We start from the raw sequence: 20,122 nt of genomic DNA, 5'->3' as shown, positions 1-20,122 counted from the left end.
CTATTTTCTAAAAGAATTTTAGGCCGGGATCAGTGGCTCACGCCTGTAATCCCAGCACTTTGGGAGGCTGAGGTGGGCAGATCGCCTGGGGTCCGGAGTTGGTGACTAGCCTGGCCAACATGGTGAAACCCCGTCTCTACTAAAATTACAAAAATTAACTGGGCGTGGTGGTGCAAACCTGTAATCCCAGCTACTCGGGAGGCTGAGGCAGGAGAATCCCGAGAGGCGGAGGTTGCAGTGAGCTGAGATCGTGCCATTGCACTCCAGCCTAGGTGACAAGAGCTAGACTTCATCTCAAAAAAAAAAAAAAAAAAAAAAAAGGATTTTAACAATCACAGATCCGAGAAGGCACTTAAAATTATGTCAGGTCCATCACATTGCCTAAATGGTGCTCTCATCTTTTAGAAACTTTATCAGAAAAACTAACAAGTTGGACTTCATTAAAACTAAGAATTTCTGGTCTTCAAAAGACTATGAAGAGAATGAAAAAATAAGACACAGCGTGAAATATTTGCATAGCATACTGTATCTGATAGAGGACTTGTATTCAGAATATACAAAACACTTGTAAAAATAAACAACCCAGTTTTTAACATGGGCAAAAGATTTGAACAGGCACTTCATATATATATATATATACACACACATATATATATACGCACACATATATATACACACACACAAAATATACACAAATGTATACAAATATACACACACACACAAATGGCAAATAAGCATAGGAAAATATGGTCATCATCTGTAATCATTAGAAAAATTCAAATTAAAACCCAATGTGCTACTACTACACATCTATTAGAATGTCCAAAATTAAAAAGAGTAACAATATCAACTGTTGATGAGGAGGTAAATTGTAAGCCTCATACACTGCCAGTGAGAATATAAAATAGTACAACCCCTTTGGAAAGCAGTTTGGCCATTTCTTTAAAAATGTAATATATTCTGGGCCAGGTGCAGTGGCTCATGCCCATAGTCCCAGCACTTTTGGAGGCAGAGGCAGGTGGATCACTTGAGGCCAGGAGTTTGAGACCAGCCTGGCCAACACGGCAAAACCCCATCTCTACAAAAATTACAAAAATTAGCCGGGCATGGTGGTGCACACCTGTAGTCCCAGCTACTTGGGAGGCTGAGGCACAAGAATGGCTTGAACCTGGGAGGCGGACGTTGCAGTCAGCCAAGATTGTGCCACTACACTTCAGCCTAGGTGACAGAGTGAGACCCTGTCTCTGGAAAAAAATAATAATTATTATATATTCCTACCACATGATCCAGCCACTCATTCCTGGGTATTTACTCCAGAGATCTGAAAGTGTATGTCCATACAGAGACTTGTACATGAATGTTTATATTAACTTTACTTACAATAATCAAAAACCCAAACAACACAATGCCTATTAATAGATGAATAGACAAATTGTGGTATAGCCATAACCCTACATTGACACATCATTATGGTGTAGAAGTGTATACATATGTCAAAACTTTTCAAATTGTATACTTTAACCACGTGCAATTCATTATATGGCATTTGTATTCCACAAATGGAATATTATTCAGCAATAAAAAGAATAAACTATTGATAAGTACAACAACATCTTCTAAAAGAAGTCAGACAAAAAAAGAGTACAGAATGTATATTTCATTTATATAAAACTCTAGAAAACATCACTAATCTTTAGTAACAGAAAGCCAATCAGTAGTCCCCTGGGGATGGGAAAAGTGAGTGTGGGAAGGACCGGCCCTGGAGAGAAATGATTACAAAGGGTTAGAAGGAAACTTTTGGGGTTGATAATTCTGATTGTGGTGATGCACTCTTTTTTGTAAATCTTTTTTTAAATAGACTTTCTTTTTAGAACAATTTTGTGTTCACAGCAAAATTGAGAGGAAGGTAGAGAGATTTCCCACACCACCAGCACACACACATGCGTATCCTGCCGGACTATTAATCTCCCCCCACCAGAGCGGTGCGTTGCTTACAACTGATAACCCTAGGTGGACACGTCATTATGGTGATGGACTTTTTACAAGTGTATACATATGTCAAAGCTTCTCCAATTGTATACTTTAACCATGTGCAATTCATTATATGGCAATTACGCCTCAATAAAGCTGGTTTTAAGAAGAAAAATTATCAGAGGGCTTACACTATTTCAATTGGAGAATGGGCTTCACTGTGTTTTCCTTAATATTCAGCCTCTTTTACCTAATGTCTAATTTACTATGCACCACAAATAGAAATAAACTCATTGCATATTTTTCTCTTCTTTATATTTCTGGTATTGCCCTCAGCAGTTGGTAACTACAGTTCTAGAAATCTGTTTCCACCCTCATAATACATCTCAGCAGCTGCCAGTGGATGGAGGCTACCCAAGCCCCATGGCAACTGTTCAAACAGCTGAGGGAAGCTTTAGGGTGGAGAGTGGGGCCAGGCCGGAGCCAGTGAGAGCCGCAGGCAGGTAGAGTGGCACGCACCTGCCACAGGACACCTGGCTGACACACAGCCCTGGGTACAGGAAGGGAGGACTTAACACACACAAAAACTCATCTTTGATGGCAGTTCAGCTCCTTCTCTCTCCTGTCCTATTGACCTCTTAGACTTTGTAATCTTTCGGGAGCCAGTTGTATTTATCTGTCTGCCATGGCTGAGACTTGCTCACAGACAAGGGCTGGTTAGCAAGCCTGTCCCTTTGTTCCTAAGAGGCAGAGAAAGACTCTTTGACCCTGATTTCTAAGCACAGTAAACAAAGGCCTTCTTGGCTGCCAGTAAGCTCAAAGTGTTCATTAAGCAAGAAGTTTTCTGGCCAGTGGTTGAAATGACATCATGCTTCCTCCTGGAATCCAACTAGAGATAAAAATCAGGTCATTCAATTTACAAAGAGAGAATGCTCCCTTCTGCTGCCAGCATTCAGGGGCTGCTGGCTTTCAAAGAGATCAAGGGCAAGAAGAGCCTATTTGAACCCAGGCTTTGAGATGGTCTCTGAAACTACCTCCACTTAATTCCTCATAATATGCAAAGAAATTCCACCCCAAATGTCCTCATGTCAGAGAGCAGCTTATCTTTGCTGATTTTTCAAACTGAGTGTTTAACCAGATGTGGCAGTGAGGAGGTAGGTCTTATTAGCTGATAATGGAATAGTCCTTCAGGCCCTCTAAATGCAAGAGGATGGAAGAAATGGATTATCTTCATCTTTTGACACCACTGATCAAAATTTGAAGTGGGGAAGAAAAAAGTAGTGTGGTCTTAAAGATGTCCATTGAGATTCTTTTCAGAAAAAAAAAAAAAGTACATTTTTTCAGAGGACAGTGATCTATGTCCTGTGTCTGTCTTTCTTTTTCTTTCTCTTTCTTTCTTTCTTTCTTCTTTCTTTCTTTCTTTCTTTCTTTCTTTTTCTTTCTTTCTTTCTTTTTCTTTCTTTCTCTTCTTTCTTTTTCTTTCCTTTTTAAGACCACTGTAGGGCTAGTTAAAACAACCAATAATCGGCAATTTTTTAAATATCCAAATGAGGGCCGGGCACGGTGGCTCACACCTATAATCCCAGCACTTTGGGAGGCCAGGGCGAGTGGATCACTTGAGGTCAGGAGTTTGAGACAAGTCTGGCCAACATGGCGAAACCTGCCTCTACTGAAAATAAAAAAATTAGCCCGGCGTGGTGATAGGCGCTTGTAAACGCAGCTACTCCGGAGGCTGAGGCAGGACAATCATTTGAACCCGGGAGGCGGAGTTTGCAGTGAGCCGGCGGAGATCACGCCACTGCACTCCAGCCTGGGCAACAAGAATGAAACTCTGCCTCAAAAACAAACAAACAAACAAACAAAAAAACAAAAAAACAAATGAATCGGCCGGGCACGGTGGCTCACGCCTGTAATCCTAGCACTTTGGAAAGCCGAGGCAGGTGGATCACCTGAGACCAGGAGTTTGAGACCAGCCTGGCCAACATGGTGAAACCCCATCTCTATTAAAAATACAATAATTAACTGGATGTGGTGGTGGGCGCCTGTAATCCCAGCTCTCAGGAGGCTGAGACAGGAGAATCACTCGTAACCGGGGGGCGGAGGTTGCAGTGAGCCAAGATCACATCACTTAACTCCAGCCTGGGCAAAAGATCAAGGCTCTGTCCCATCTCCCCTACCCCCACCCCGCCAAAAAAAAAGATTCTAGTATAACAGATGTTTTCCTAAAGATTCTTTCCCAGTAAGGAAAATCTGGACATCTGTAACCAGTTTCCAGATCCAGAATTTCCAAATAATTTCATCAAAATACTAGATACACTTAATAAAAACTAAAACAGAAAACAAAACTCCTACATGATAGAGACACTTTGTTTTGATAATTTATGTTACATGTTTTATTCAATATCAAAATGTGCTGCATTTATAATTTTTAAAGTGTCTTTAAAACGTATTTTGTTGTTCCAAACAAGTGAAATGAGTGTTTCAAAACATATACAAACACACACACATTTCACAACTTACTGATCTGCCACTAAGAACGTCACATTCATTAGCCCACAGATTACTTATAAGCCACCATAAAAGTCTCCTGTTGGCCGGGCACGGTGGCTCACGCCTGTAAACCCAGCATTTTGGGAGGCCGAGGCGGGCGGATCACCAGAGGTCGCGAATTTAAGATCAGCCTGGCTAACATGGTGAAACCCCATCTCTACTAAATATACAAAATTAGCTAGGCGTGGTGGTGCGCGCCTGTAATCCCAGCCTCAGAGACTGAGGCAGGAGAATCACTTGAACCCGGAAGGCAGAGATTACGGTGAGCGGAGATCGTGCCACTGCACTCCAGCCTGGGCAAAAGAGTAAGACTCAGTCTGCAAAAAAAAAGTCTCCTGTTGCTCCAAAAATGATTCCAAACTTGGAAATAAGTAAAAAAGATAACTGGGTGACCTTTGATCATGCTAAGTCCCATCTAATGTGAGTAGGGTCTAACATTGTTTGACTTACTAGTACTAATTAATCAGTGACCCAGACCCATTCTAGTCTATAAAATTAGAGTTCATCTCTGTAGAGTTCATCTCTGTAAGTTATAATGATATTTGTTCCTCTAAGTAATAACATAACTCAAAGGTTATGATGTAATTCCCCTGTAGGACATTAAGCAGTTTTACATCTAATATAGCAGTCTTATTTCAGCATTCCTTTTTTCACTGACTATACACATTGAATCAGCTTTCTTATCCTGCCAGTTCCCTCATAAATGAATTGAATAAAGCCTTGACACATGCATCTATTTGTATGAGAATTATCTTTATAGCAGTTTGGAAATTATGCCTTGATACTCTATCAGCATGTAACAGAATATGAAATAGCAGAATGATCCCATTTTAAACAAATGAGTCTGTCTTAGTTTGGTTTCCCAAGAAGTAAACCCTAGGACATAGATTTGAGTAGAATAGCTTATTTTAGAGGTGCAGGGACTACTAGAAGGGAAGTAAGGAAATGACAGAGGGAATAGCAGGCAGCCACCAAAGGGTGGTCATTAAGCCTGCTACCATCCTGGGCAGCGATGCAGCTCAATCCACAGGGAAACTGCAAGACAGAGTAGAAAATATGTGTGTCAGAATTATCCCACTCAAAACTGGGGGAGCTGGGATATTTATACACCAATTCCTATAAGTATTAATTGAAGACTGCTCCTGGGTAGTATCAATTCCCCAGCACTTCCTGCCACCTACATGGCAACTTTTCTCAGTGCTGGAGAAAGTTCTTGTGCATGAAGAGACAGACATAAGCCACGGGAAATCTTGGCGTTTACTGAAATGGTAGCATCCAAGGGATATAGACAGGATACTCAAGACCTTTTTAAAAAAACAAACAAAATAAAACATTCGCATTTAGTGGGAAATAATGTTATACTCAAGGTCACAGAACCCAAGTTCAATGCATCAACTTCCTCATGAAACAAAATAACTCTTTTTTTTTTTTTGATGGAATTTCGCTCTTGTTGCCCAGGCTGCAGTGCAATGGCATAATCTCGGCTCACTGCAACCTTCACCTCCCAGTTGCAAGCGATTCTCCTGCTTCAACCTCCCGAGTAGCTGGGATTACAGGCATGCACTACCACGCCCGGCTAATTTTTGTATTTTTAATATAGACAGGGTTTCTCCAAGTTGGTCAGGCTGGTCTCGAACTCCCGACCTCAGGTGATCCATCTGCCTCAGCCTCCCAGAGTGCTGGGATTACAGGCATGAGTCACCACGCCCAGCCTAGGAACTCTTTTTTAACTCTTTTTTCTATGATAAAATATCCAGATTTGATTCTTCATCAAAGGACCTTTCCTCACGATTAGTCAACTGCAAAGTACTCAGAGCACAAGGCAGCTGCTTTTCTAAAAGAAATCTCTATTTCCAGGCACTTGAGGGGTCTTGAGTAGTACATTTGCCATCAGAAGTAAATGTATTAACTATATAAGATGGTAAATGATCTTTTTGCAACATGAATGGAAATTATTGGTCAAATATTTCATTGTGTCTTCTTTAAGGTACATTTAGAACTTTTTATAATTAAATAGAAGCCTTTACAAAGTATTGGCCTAAATCCTAAATTATTTTCAAAAGTATTGATTTAACATGGTTTAAAAAAAAAATGGCCTGGCACGGTGACTCACACCTCTAATCCCAGCACCTTGGGAGGCTGAGGCAGGTGGATCACCTGAGGTCAGGAATTCGAGACCAGCCTGGCCAACATGGTAAAACCCCATCTCTACTAAAAATACAAAAAACTAGCCAGGCGTGGTGGCAGGCACCTGTAATCCCAGCTACTCAGAGGGCAGAGGCAGGAGAATTGCTTGAACCCAGGATGCGGAGGTTGCAGTGAGCCTAGATCGCACCATCGCACTCTAGCCTGGGGGACAAGAGCGAGACTTCGTCTCAAAAATATATATATATTATATAATATAAAATATATATAATATATAATATAAAATATATATAATATATAATATATATAATATATAATATATAATATATAATATATATAATATATAATATATAATATATAATATATATAATATATAATATATAATATATAATATATATAATATATAATATATAATATATAATATAATATATATGATATATATAATATATCATATATAATATAATATATATGATATATATAATATATAATATATATAATATATATTATATATAATAAAATATATATAATATATACTATATAATAAAATATATATAATATATACTATATAATAAAATATATATAATATATTATATATAATAAATATATATATTATATAATATATAATAAATATATAATATATAATAAATATATATAATATATAATATATATAATAAAATATATATAATATATAATATATAATAAAATACATAATATATAATATATAATAAAATACATATAATATATAATATATAATAAAATATATAATATATAATAAAATATATAATATATAATATATATAATAAAATATATATAACATAATATATATAATAAAATATATATAATATATAATAAAATATATAATATATAATAAAATATATATTATATAATATATAATAAATTATATAATATATAATATATATAATAAAATATATATAATATAATATATTATATATAATATATAATATATGATAAAATATATAATATATAATATGTATAATAAAATATATAATATATGATATGTATAATAAATATATAATATATATAATAAAAAATATATATATTTTTTCACCTTACAAGAGGATTTCTTGGCCTGGTACCATGGCTCACGCCTGTAATCCCAGCACTTTGGGAGGCCGAGGCGGGCAGATCACGAGGTCAAGAGATTGAGACCATCCTGGCCAACATGGTGAAAACCCGTCTCTACTAAAAATACAAAAATTAGCTGGGCGTGGTGGTGGGCGCCTGTAATCCCAGCTACTCGGGATGCTGAGGCAGGAGAATTGCTTGAACCTGGGAGGCGGACGTTGCAATGAGCCGAGATCGCGCCACTGCACTCTGGCCTGGCGACAGAGCAAGACTCTGTCCCAGAAAAACAAAAAAGAAAAATTAGCTAGGCATGGTGGCGGATGCCTGTAATCTCAGCTACTCGAGAGGCTGAGGCAGGAGAATTGCTTGAACCCAGGAGGCGGAGATCTTGCCACTGCACTCCAGCCTGGGCAACAGAGCGAGATTTCATCTAAAAAAAAAAGGAGGACTTCTAGATACCCAAAAAAAGAAAAGGAAGGAAGACTATGAGGCAGGAGAATTGCTTGAACTCAGTGACTCGAGATTGTGCCACTGCACTCCAGCCTGGGCAACAGAGCAAGATTCCATCTCAAAAAAAAAAAAAAAAAGGAGGACTTCTAGATACCAAAAAAGAAGGAAGACTATGGACCACACCATCAGATTTATAAAAGAGAAACTTCCATGTTCCTGGGTTGCTAAAAAGCCCCATTGTGAGCCTGGGGGAACTTTATGAATGGTCCAGCTCAGCTGTGCTGCTCTGAGGCCTCTGAAGATCCACACTGAGGCCACATCGGCATGGTAGTATGTCCTGTGCACTCAGAGAGTGAGCAAAAATACCTCCCCTCAAGTGACATGGGCACAAAATTAAAACTACTTCAACTCAAATTCTTGCTCAGGATGTTCTCTATTTGTTTCCTGAACACCAGATTATCTGGGTCAAAAACCAAGCCTCCAGCCTATAACTAGAAAATGAGGGTTCCTCAGAGTTCTACCCAAATCACAAGGGCATGATCTCCCACGCCACCTTCTTTGCATTACTACATGCACATATGCAAACACATACACTGCAACCAGAACTCAGGATTTCCCCTTAAGTCCCCTTCCTCTCTCCCCAGGTATTTCTGAAATGGGAACTCCATGTAGGCCCATGCAACACTGTCAGCTGCAGGTGCCCACAGCAGCTACCCTGTTCTTCTGCCTGGCTCCCACACCATTTTCTGTGAGTAGCTGTCATCAGCCTCACCCCCTCCCAAGTTTCACAGAGAATCACTAGAAAATAATTCCTTTAGTTTCTTCTAACCAAAGAGACCAAGATGGGAAGGAGATCTATACCATCTATACCATTCAACACTCCTCCTCCCGCTTCTTCTCCTTCTGCTCCTTTTTTTTTCTCCCCCACCTCCTCTCTTTCTTTCTCCTGCTCCTCTCAACCTGGCCCTCAACCATAACTCTTCTCTCCTTCCTGAGTTACAGAGCTGAAGTTTCCTGGCACATCGAGGGATGCAAAGAGTTACAAATGGCAGTGGGAGAAAGAGTCTTTAATACATCTTTCAGCGGTGCTGACCTGCAGCCAGAATTTACCAGCCCTTCCTCTGTTCTAGTGCCATTGATCACCAAAGCAACAAGAAATATCTGAACTAGAGGGAGCCACTCCAGTTTATCTGATTTCTAAGTTGCTATCACTCAACAAAAATCCTAATATAAATCAGGCACTGTGTAATGTGGTTGTCCTAAGATCAACATAACTTTTTTCTTCTTCTTACTATTACTACCTTAGTTCAGACCACCAACACTCCCTCTCACCTAAATTACCTCGATGCCTCCATTTTCCCCAACCCCAACATATTCTCATATGGTTCCCAGAATAATTTGTCCAACAAAACATTTGATGGTGTCAATGTTGTAAAGAAAAGCAAGTTATCTTTTAAAATCTTTAATACATTCCCTCAGAACTCACAGCAAAGTCCTAACATGGTAAAGCTTAAAAGACCCTTTGTGATCTACCTTCTGCTCATTTTTCCAGGCTCATCTCTTGTCCCTGGCCTCCCTGGAGATGTCCAGAGATGCCCCCTTCTCTCTACTCATGCTTCTCACAATTACAGGAATACGCTCTTCTCATCCCTTCATCTGTTAATTCTCATTAGTCTTCAAAGTCTTAGCCTAGGCATGAATTCCTGTAGGAAGCGTCCTCTGACTCAAGGCTGGGTTAGAGTCCCTCCTGGAGTTGACACCTTTGGAAGTATCTAATTAGCCCATGAGCCACACCTCCTTCTTTAAGAACTGAGCCTCACTTGCCCACTCCCCCAATTTACAGTCACTGGCCCCAGAGCCATGTTTTTACTATGACCTTGCCAATTAGACAAGGGTTAAACCCTTCATTGAAGGGGGACAAATTAGATTCCCCTCCCCAAGAATTTGGCATAGGGGCAGGCCATCCAGCCTCCTGGTCAGGCTTCAACATGTAAACCCAGGAATGAGCTGTGGGATGGTCATATCCCTCTGTGGAGACAAAGAAGCATGAGGCCAGGCTGCAGAGAAAAGTGCAGCCCACCAGCAGAGAAAGACTACTTCTGGGGCTCCCAGTGGCTCTCCAGTTCCTGGTTCTATAATAGTCCTATTTGACATACTGCTACATTTTTTTTTTTTAACTCCTCTCTTTTGTTTAAGAGAGCTCAGTTGTTTTTTGTTTCTCTAAGCCAAAGTCTTAACTAATACATCCTTCTTGTGCTCATTTACCACATGCTTCAATGGCCTGTTCACTAGTTTGTATCTTTCATTGAAAGTTGTAACCTCCTTAAGGACAAAGATTATGTTTTATTCGCTATTTTTGTATCTCAAACACAGTGTTTGGTACATCATAGGTATTCAAAAATTGTTTATTGAATCAAGGTCATAGTGAATACTTATTGCATACTGATTATGTACCAGGCACTATTGTATTCACTCATTCAATTCTCACAAGAAGAAAAAGTAATTACTGTTTTGTTTTGTTTTGCTGATGGACTCTCGCTCTATCACCCAGGCTGGAGTGCAGTGGCGCCATCTTGGCTCACTGAAACCTCCGCCTCCCAGGTTCAAGCAATTCTCTGCCTCAGCCTCCTGAGTAGCTGGGATTACAGGCATGTGCCACCACGCCCAGCTAATTTTTGTATTTTTAGTAGAGACAAGGTTTCACCATCCTGGCCAGGCTTGTCTTGAACTCCTGACCTCATGATCCACCTGCCTCGGCCTCCCAAAGTGCTAGGATTACAGGCATGAGCCACAGTGCCCAGCACTAATTACTGTCTTTTTATACTTACTTTACAGATCAGAAAATTAAGGTGCAGAAAAGTTACTAGCCCAAGACCACAAAACTAGCAAATGGAATTTAAGTCTATGCAATTTAAGTGGGATTTAAGACAAGCTGGGAATTAAGTCTATGCAATCTGACTCCAGAGACCATGCTCTTAAGGAGGCCTCGCCCTGCTTAACAGAAATAAGAGAGAAGGGATGCAGGACACAGTGCCTTTCCCAGAGTAGCTTATAGCATTCTTTTCTATCTTTCCTATGGTTTTCATGGTTTCATGACACCCATTTGGTACTGTATCTTATGCAGTCATGTTGTGTCTAGAATTGGTGGGTTCTTGGTCTCGCTGACTTCAAGAATGAAGCCGTGGATCCTCACAGTGAGTGTTACAGTTCTTAAAGATGGTGTGTCTGGAGTTTTTTCCTTCTGGTGAGTTCGTGGTCTCACTGACTTCAGGACTGAATCTGCAGACCTTCACGGTGAGTGTTACTGCCCTTAAAGGTGGCCCGTCTGGAGTTGTTTGTTCCTCCTGGTGGGTTCATGGTCTTGCTGGCTTCAGGAGTGAAGCTGCAGACCTTCACAGTGAGTGTTACAGCTCATAAAGGTAGTGTGGACCCAAAGAGTGAGCACCAGCAAGATTTATTGCAAAGAGTGAAAGAACAAAACTTACACAGCGTGGAAGGGGACCCGAGTGGGTTGCTGCTGCTGGCTAGGGTGACCTGCTTTTATTCCCTTATTTGGCCCCACCTACATCCCTACACCCTGCTGATTGGTCCATTTTACAGAGAGCTGATTGGTCTGTTTTGACAGAGTGCTGATTGGTGCATTTACAAACCTTTAGCTAGACACAGAGTGCTGATTGGTGCATTTACAAACCTTTAGCTAGACACAAAAGTTCTCCAAGTCCCCACCCAACTAGCTAGACACAGAGTGCTGATTGGTGTGTTTACAATCCTTTAGCTAGACAGAAAAGTTCTCCAAGTCCCCACTTGACCCAGAAGCCCAGCCAGCTTCACCTCTTAATCCCCCCCTAAACAGGACACCCCAACTGCTGTTGGGAATTTGGCTGATGACCGCTCTAGCTACTTCCTGCTGGATAGGGGTGAAGAAGGGGCCCTGCAGTTGTAGTGTCCTCCAGAGGGGAACTCTTTAAGCCAGTGGAAGGGCCAGCGGGTTGGTCCAGGGGTCCTCAGTAGAAGTTGTTAGTTGAACTCATTTGGGGTTCCATTTGTAAGACCATCTGTAGCTTGATGGCCTTAATTCTAGGGGAAACAAATTTGACAAGGAGGTTAAAAACACAGGGCCTGAAGGCAAGTAATAGCAAGATGGCTACCACGGGACCTAGAAAGGGGAGAAGCCATGTTGCCCAACTCCAGAGGTTGGTATAAGAATTGTGAAAGATGTTTTCTGATTTCAGAAGCCTTTTCCTGTAATTGCTGGGCAGCATCTCATACTATCCCTGACTGGTTAATGTAAAAAGAACACTCTTCCCCTAAGAAGGTTCAGAGTCCTCCTTTCTCAGCAGTGAGGAGGTCTAGGCCTCAATGGTTTTGGAGAGTCACTGCTGCCAAAGAATCTATTTGGGATTGTAGAGTAAGGATAGATTTCATTATTTCTTGCAGACTGTCTGAGAAAGCCTTTGAGAGTGTGTGGTAGTAAGATAATGCATGTTACACTGTTAACTTTTAGCAAACTCTACTTTAGTAGAAAACCTTGTAAGTTTGGAATTTTAATTTTTCTTTGCTATTAATAAAACCTCATTCAGTCCATATTAACTTAGAATTGGTATAGATGTCTCCTTCCTGATTCTGTAAGTACTTTAAGATTTGGTTTAGTGCAAACAACTCGCACATTTGAGCAGACCAATGATTAGGCAATTTTCCTAACTCTGCTTCTACAAGAGTTTCCTTAACATTTACTGAATACCCATTGTGTCTTTTTTCCTTAATCGCCCAGGAGGAACCATCTATCCTCCTGTCCTAAAGGGAGTTCCTCCTCTGTCTGGTCGGACCTTCAGATTTAGATCCCCTGTTAGGAAACCTGCTGGGTTAAGGATTTTTGATAGGAAGGCTACGGGTTGTCAGTGGCCTCAGTGCTTTCGGGCTACCCCCTTGTTTACACTAACAAGGTGGTATTGGAGTGTTATAGGGTCACAGAGAAGACCTTCAATTATCAATTATAGGTTTTAAATTTACCCTGGCTTTTAAAGGAATACGGTATACTGTTTTTTCTTTACTACTTCCATCTCCCTTTCTTTCTCTTTGACTTATCTTTCACTTTCTCACTCCCTCTTTGTCTGTCTCTTCCTCTCTTTCTTTGACTTTCTATGTCTTTCTCTCGCTTTCTCTGTCTCTCTCTTTGACTCCTTCTCTTTGTCTCTCTGTTTCTTCCTCTCTCTCTCTTTCTCTTTCTGTCTCTTTCTCTCTTTCCTTTCTGCTGGTCTTTCCCTCACTCTGCTAGCTGCTTATGCTGCTGTTCTCCCTTCTCCTTCCCCTTTTTGATGGCTTTGGCAGTGTAAGACTGCCAAATCCTTGGGTTTTTGCACTGTGTGCAATAACTCTGTGATCTCCTTGTGGTATTTAATGGGGGTCCTCCAGAGGTTAGGAACTCCCTTTCTTTCCATATTGCAGCATGGGCATCTAGGATTAGATAAGCATACTTGCTATCTGTATACATATTTATTCTTCTTCCATTTCCCAGTTCTAAGGCTCAGGTAAGTGCCACTAGTTCTGCTAACTGGATGCTGGTCCCTGGGGGAAGAGGCTTACTTTCAAGTACGTTTACCTCACTAACTATGGCATAACCTGCCCTTCGTATCCCATTCTCCACAAATGAACTTCCATCAGTATATAGGTTAAGGTCAGGATTAGCTAAGGGGACTTCTAAGAGATGATCTCAGGTGGCATAAATCTGGACTATAATTTGTTGGCAGTCATGCTCGACTGGTTCCCCATCCTCTGGGAGAAAAGTGGCACAGTTGAGGGCCATGCATGTACGTATTTGAAGCACTGGTCCCTCAAGGAGTAGTGCCTGGTATCTAAGTAGGCAGTTGTCTGATAGGCATAAACTTCCTTTGGCACCTAGTATGCCATATACATCATGAGTAGTCCAGACAGTGTGATCCTTTCCTTGTATTATTTTGATAGCCTCTGACACTAAGACAGCCACCGCCGCAACTACCCTTAAACAGTGAGGTTAGCCTTTTACTACTACATCAGTTTCCTTACTTAGGTATGCCACTGGTTGTGGGGTTGTCCCACAAGTCTGAGTAAGGACCCCAAGAGCTATTCCTGCTCTCTCTGTGACATATAAAGAGAATTTTTTTCCTGTGGGAAGACTTAAAGCTGGAGCTTGTACTAGGGCCTGCTTTAAGGTTTTGAAGGCTGTTTCTGCCACTGGTTCCCATTCTACTAGATGAGTATTTGCTCTCTGGGTCTCCTTGATTAGAGTATAGAGGGGCCTGGCTATCTCGCTGTATCCAGGGATCCATAGTCAGCAAAAGCCGGTGATTCCAAGGAACCCCCACAACTGTTTTAATGTCTTAGGGTGAGGATAAGCCAGTATAGGCTGTATTTGTTCCTTGCTAAGGGCCCTGGTTCCTCTGGCTAAGATTAGGCCTAGAAATTTGACCTGCTGTGGGCAAAGCTGGGCCTTCGACCTAGATGCCTTTTACCCTTGATTAGCTAGAAATTTCAAGAGTAGCCTGCTGGCATGAGGCTTCTGAACTGGTAGCCAAAAGTAAATCATCCATATACTGAAGGACCAGAGTGCCTGGACTTGAGAAGTGGCCTAGATCTTGGGCCAGTGCCTCACCAAACAGATGAGGGCTATCCCTAAACCCTTGGGGCAAGACCATCCACATAAGTTGGGACATGTGGTCTGTGGGATCCTCAAAGGCAAAGAGAAACTGGGAGCCAGAGTGCAGGGGAATACAGAAGAAGGCATCCTTGAGGTCCAGAACCATAAACCATTCTGCTTCCTCTGGTATTTGAGAGAGCAGGGTATAGGGGTTTGGTACAACTAGATATACAGGAATTACTGCCTCATTGATGAGTCTAAGATCTTGCACTAATCTCCACTGACCATTTGGTTTTTGTACTCCTAGAACTGGGGTGTTGCAGGGACTGCTGCATTTCCTTACTAAGCCTTGAGCTTTTAAATGTTTTACAATATCCTGTAATGCTTTATGAGCTTCAGGCCTTAAGGGATATTGCCTTTGATAAGGAAAAGTGGTGGGGTCTTTTAGCCTGATTTGGACTGGGTGGGCATTTTTTGCCCTTCCAAATTGTCTTTCCAATGCCCAGACTTCAGGGTTGATTCCCTCCTCAAGTAGGGGACAACAAATGGGTAACTTGTTCCCCATATTCATGTAGATAATAGCTCCAGCTTTGGCTAATATATCCCTCCCTAATAAGGGTGTGGGACTTTGAGGCATAACAAGAAAGGCATGTGAAAAGAGCAAAGTCTCCCAATTACAACTGAGGAGGTGGGAGAAATACCTGGTTACAGGCTGTCCCAGGATTCCTTGGATGGTAATGGACCTTGAAGACAGTCATCCAGGACAGGAGATTAATACTGAGAAGGCTATGCCAGTGTCCAGGAGGAAGTCAATTTCCTGGCCCTCAGTGGTTAAACGTACCCAGGGCTCAGCGAGGGTGATGATATGGGCTGGTGCCTGCCCCGCACACACTCAGTCCTGTTGTTGGATCATCTGGTTGGGGGCTTCTGACCCAGAGAACCTTTGCAGTCTGGGGCAGTGTGCCTTCCAGTGATTGCATCAGCATAGTGGACATGGACGAGGGGGCAGCTTGTTTCTCATTGCACAATCTTTTTAAAAGTGTCCTTGTAAACCACACTGATAACAAGCCCTACTGGGTGATTGGCCTGCTCCATATTCTGTCCTCTCTGAACCACCAAAGTTTGTTTGTCTGAGGGCCCTGACTAAGGCTGCAGCCTTTCTCTGATCTCGCTTTTCCTTTTGGGCCTGTTCCTCTTGGTCCCTGTTATAGAACACCAAGGTTGCCAGGTTTAATAATTCCTGCAGATTTTGTTCAGGGCCCAGGGCTTGCTTTTGGAGCTGTCTCCTGATATCTGCAGCTGACTGGGTAATAAACTTATCTTTTAGAATCAATTGACCCTCGAGTGATTCGGGTGACAGGGGAGTATATTTTCTTAAGGCCTCTCCTAGCCGCTCGAGGAAGGCAGAAGGCTTTTCTTCTTGTCCCTGAGTTATAGTGGACATCATTGAATAATTCATGGGCTTTTTCCTAATTCCCTTTAGTCCTTCTAGAACACAGGTCAACAGATGTTTATGACTCCAGTCCCCATGATCTGAGTCAAAGTCCCAGTGGGGATCCATAGTGGGGATGGCTTGCTGACCAGTAGGGAATTTGTCCCTTTCTTCGGCTGTCAATCTATCATTTACTTGACTAAGATACCAGGTATCTCCAAACTCTCGGGCTGCAGCTAAAGCTGCATTCTTTTCAATAAAGCCTAGGGTTTGATCTAACAATAGCATGACATCTCTCCAAGCGAGATCGAATGTTTGCCCTAGACCCTGTAGGACATCTATGTACCTATCAGGATCATCTGAAAACTTCCCCAGGTCTGCCTTGATCTGCTTTAAATCAGAGAGGGAAAAGGGGATATGGAGAACTTTTGTGTCTAGCTAAAGGATTGTAAATACACCAATTAGCACTCTGTGTCTAGCTAAAGGTTTGTAAATGCACCAATCAGCACTCTGTCAAAATGGACCAATCAGCTCTCTGTAAAAGGGACCCCCAATCAGCTCTCTGTAAAATGGACCAATCAGCTCTCTGTAAAATGGACCAATCAGCAGGATGTAGGTGGGGCCAAATAAGGGAATAAAAGCAGGCCACCTGAGCCAGCAGTGGCAACCCACTCGGGTCCTGTTCCATGCTGTGGAAGCTTTGTTCTTTCGCTCTTCACAATAAATCTTGCTGCTGCTCACTCTTTGGGTCCACACTACCTTTATGAGCTGTAACATTCACTGTGAAGGTCTGCAGCTTCACTCCTGAAGCCAGCAAGACCATGAACCCACTGGGAGGAACAAACAACTCTGGAAGTGCCGCCTTTATGAGCTGTAACACTCACCGTGAAGGTCTGCAGCTTCACTCCTGAAGTCAGCGAGACCACGAACCCAACAGAAGGAAGAAACTCTGGACACATCCGCACATCAGAAGGAACAAACTCTGGACACACCATCTTTAAGAACTGTAACACTCACCACAAGAGTCCGTGGCTTCATTCTTGAAGTCAGTGAGACCAAGAACCCACCAATTCTGGACACATTTTGGCAACCACAAAGGGACCATCGCTTATCACCAAGTGGTGAGACTATCACCTATCACCTATCACCAAGCGGTGAGTACCATTGAACCCCTTTAGCTTGCTATTCTATCCTATTTTTCCGTAGAATTTGGGGGCTAAATACCGGGCACCTGTCAGCCAGTTAAAAGCAACTAGCATGGCTGCCAGACTAAAGACACAGGTGTCAGGCTCTCTGGCAAATGGCTCTCTAACAACCCCCAACTACTTCCCTCAGGTGGCCATTTTTCCCCATCAAAGAGAGAATATTGGGGCCAGGCCATAGTGCAGAAAAAAGTGAGCTGCCTCTTTTTCAGGGTTTGTGGGTCAAATTGGTCCCAATGTCTTACAATGCATTTCAAGGGGGAGCCTGTTGATGCCGGAGTGTTTCCCATCTGAAAGACAAAACCACCCACGGTTTTGGTTTGTTTTGTTTCTCCCCCTGCCCAAGAACCCGCAATGGGTCCCTGGACCCTGCTGATTAGAATAGTTGCACTCACCAATGCAGTAGCAGAAACAACCCCTGCCCAAGAACCCACAACGGTCCCTGGACCCTGCTGATCAGAATAGTTGTGCTCACCGACGCAGCAACAGAAACATTAATTTTCCTCCCAGACCACAAGGAAGACCGAGGAAGGTCAGATTTTGTGGCCCTTACCAATGCATTCTCAAAAACCTGCACCCTTTCCTGTCCCCCTAGATCACAAAGAGGACTGAGAAAAATCAGATTTAGTGGCCCTTACTGATGCATTCTTGAAAACCTGTTAGAGTCCTAAGCATTCTCCTGTTAGTATTGGGACCTTACCCATGTCCTATAAAGATGTTATGCCCCAAAAATGAAATGCAGGGCCATACCCTGAGGGAAGGAAGGGCTCTCCAGAGTTGGAAGAGTGATGCCTTTTGTCCCCACTTATATGAATAGGAAGGATACAATTTCTGAGGCTCCCCATATCCTAGCTTCAGGAATAGCTTTTGTTAGGCCTGCTAGTCTGAGGAGGGATCCTAAAATTCCAGATAGTCCCCCCTGTGATGGGGCTTTGGGCAAAAATTATGTCTTTCTGATTGGTGAGCCCGGGTGCCCAAAGAAGGTAACAGAATCCTGGAGTTTATACTAGAAATCATTCTTATAGGAGAAACTAGAAAAGCCCAAGAGACAGGGAGTGGTTTTTTAGAAGCGGGACTAGCCTTGGAGAAGAGAGGTGAGACGAAGTTTGTCTGGCGGGCGTTAGGACCCAGGCAGCAAGGGTCAGGATAGATAGGAGAGATGGGTGAGTCTCGCTTGGGCAACATGCCTTTGAGAGTTCCACTCATGACCACAGGTCCAACCAACTTGTTGGGACCCCGGAGCTGAATGGCTTTCCCCTCTGTCAACCCTCAGCTCAGCCCAGAAGTACAGGAAAAGCAGAAGCTGGTTCCAGGCAAACCAACACTCCCAACTCCGAAGAGTCGGGGATTGTTAGAGAGCCCTTTGCCAGAAAGCCTGACAACCATGACTTTAGTCCGGCAGCTGCACTAGTCGCCTTTAACTGGCCAACAGGTGCCTGGTATTTAGCCCCCAGATTCTAAGGAAAAATAGGACAGAATAGCAAGTGAAAGGGGTTCAATGGTACTCACCACTTGGCAATAGGTGATAGTCTCACTGCTTGGCGATAAGCGATGTTCTCTTCATGGTCACCAAAATGTGTCCAGAATTGGAGAATTGGTGGGTTCTTGGTCTCACTGACTTCAAGAATGAAGCCACGGACCCTCATGGTGAGTGTTACAGTTCTTATAGATGGTGTGTCCAGAGTTTGTTCCTTCTGATGTTCAGATGTGTCCAGAGTTTCTTCCTTCTGGTGGGTTCGTGGTCTCGCTGGCTTCAGGAGTGAAGCTGCAGACCTTCACAGAGAATGTTACAGCTCATAAAGGTAGTGTGGACCCAAAGAGTGAGCAGCAGCAAGATTTATTGCAAAGAGCGAAAGAACAAAGCTTCCACAGCATGGAAGGGGACCTGAGTGGGTTGCCATTGCTGGCTCAGGTGGCCTGCTTTTATTCTCTTATTTGGCCCCACCTACATCCTGCTGATTGGTCCATTTTACAGAGCAGATTGGTCCATTTTACAGAGAGCTGATTGGTCTGTTTTGACAGAGTGCTGATTGGTGCATTTACAAACCTTTAGCTAGACACAGAGTGCTGATTGGTGCATTTACAATCCTTTAGCTAGACACAAAAGTTCTCCAAGTCCCCACCCGATTAGCTAGACACAGAGTGCTGACTGGTGCATTTACAATCCTTTAGCTAGACAGAAAAATTCTCCGAGTCCCCACCTGACCCAGAAGCCCAGCTAGCTTCACCTCTCAATGTCTAATATCTATATTCTTCTTCTGTGCTGCTCTACTTATCCTATAAAAATGTCTCATCTTCCTAGCTATATTGGAAGCTCTTTCTTTGAGGTCAGAGGCTGAGATGTACATGTCTCACTATTGCCCTTACATTGGTTAAGGTGCTTTTATTTGCAAATAACAAAAACACCAACTAAGACTGATTCAGATAATCAAGAGATTTTATAGATGTTTGCACTAAAAGGTCCAAAGGTAGATCTAGCCTAAGGTAAGGATTGATTCATGACTTCATATCACCAAGGACCTTGTTTCCTTTCTTCCCCTATTTCTGCCTTCCTCTGAAAGATGGCTTTTGGAGTGGTCCTCCAAAAATATCTGCCAACAGCAATAAAGACCCTTTTCTTCCTTACTCTTATTTAGCATAAAAGAAAGAGAACTGGCCGGGCATGGTGGCTCA

This window comes from Pan paniscus, chromosome 1 (genome assembly GCF_029289425.2).
Source record: "Pan paniscus chromosome 1, NHGRI_mPanPan1-v2.0_pri, whole genome shotgun sequence".
NCBI classification, from domain to species: domain Eukaryota; kingdom Metazoa; phylum Chordata; class Mammalia; order Primates; family Hominidae; genus Pan; species Pan paniscus.
This window is presented reverse-complemented; position numbering follows the sequence as displayed.